The following is a 1,650-nucleotide window of genomic DNA, read 5'->3' as shown; positions in this document are numbered from 1 at the left end:
TATGTTTTGTTTTATTGTTACGTTAGTGCAGCAGTAATGATGCTACCCCATTTTACTAAATTTGTCATGCATTGATAATGAGTATTTCAGAAGTGAGGAACTTCCTACACAAGAAATGGCAACCATGCAGCTTTATAAATGAGATTTTAGAGCACAGGTTCTTTAGATTTGCCTGTTTTGTTTTCAGTATTGTTGCTGAACTAAAATTGCTGTCTGGCTGTCTCTCTTCTCTGGGATTTCAGGTATTGACTGTGTGGTCTGGAGGCCTCTCAAAATTTAAGATTACCGATGAGGAGGAACAAAGCATAACCAAGAAAACAAAGCTTGAGCCTTAAGTAGCCTTTCCTATTTTGCTGCATGCATAAGCAGACATGCAGGAACTACACATTGAAAAGGTTTGAAAAGTTGTGTTTGAAATGAAGATATTTCATCTTTTAAACCAGAAAGAAACCCAAAGCACTCTTTTAACTTCACTGTATCATGAGTGATGCTCTTTTAAATAAGGACATGATAAATACCTGGTAAAAGTGGAGTTTGTTCTGTATATACCTCTGTTACTGTAAAAGGTCTGATGTGTCTTTCAATATATCTACAAATACTAATGTCTTCTTTTTCAAAGCCTGCTTCTGAAGAGAGAATTTACCTCTGTAACTTTAGCTTAGTTGTCATAGGGGTTCTGCTATTTCACTATAAAGTCTTGGATTGTCTGTAGATAAATAAGATTTCTTTTATTTATTATTGCAGTGGTGTCTCGGTACCTTGATCCAGGTACTCGCTTTTGTGCCAGGCAGCACAAAATTCAGCTGAAGTGGTTAAATATGATAAAGATAACAGGTACATCATTCTATCCTGCAAGTACAGGTACAGAATTATCCTTGCTGTCACCAGAAATTAATTTCATTATGTTAATACAGATTCAAGATTAGTCACTCTTCAAATCCAAAACAGATTGTTGTCTCAAGCTGTTGTTAGACTAATGAGCTCAAATGGAATAAGGAATTGAGAGAGAAAACAAACAGCTATGAAGAGATTTCTTTTTCCAGTGACATGAAACAACTTGGTGGACAAGATAGTGCAAGTTAAACTGGAGTGCAAAAAGGATAGACACAGGCTGCTGTGCAGTGGGCTGTCTTGGTGCTCACATTTATCCCATGGCACAATCACACCTATCTTACCTCACAGTATCTTGTTCACGTACCAGATCTCTTTATCTTCAAGGGCTCTGTTTTCACTCATACTGATAATTTGCTTTGTAGAAGGGGATGTTCTGTTGGGTGACTGTCATGAGTAGATACTGTTTCTGGCTGCCACAGTACAACAGGTAGTTAATTACTGGATGTGATCTGGCACTGTGAGGCTTCGTGAAAAGCTCTGGGGGGGAAAGAACATGGTTTCACTTTGAAATTTTGAAACATAAGAATCTGGGTAGTTTCTGGGTCTGCAGCTAATTGGGAGTTTGATTTTACCTTGAGTCAGTGAATATCTAAGGCTATTTTTAATAACTTAAATAAGTAAAAATCATCAGCTCTGGCTAGTTAGTTAGGTAGCTCTTTTTCTAGTCAAAATATATTTGGTCATAATTACTTAGAGAAATGCAAATTAAGTAATTTATTCAGAAGTACAAATTGCAAGTGGTGACTTCCCGGAAAA

This window comes from Taeniopygia guttata, chromosome 2, assembly GCF_048771995.1.
Source record: "Taeniopygia guttata chromosome 2, bTaeGut7.mat, whole genome shotgun sequence".
Lineage (NCBI taxonomy): Eukaryota > Metazoa > Chordata > Aves > Passeriformes > Estrildidae > Taeniopygia > Taeniopygia guttata.
The sequence above is the reverse complement of the archived record's forward strand: the minus strand, read 5'-3'. Positions refer to the sequence as shown.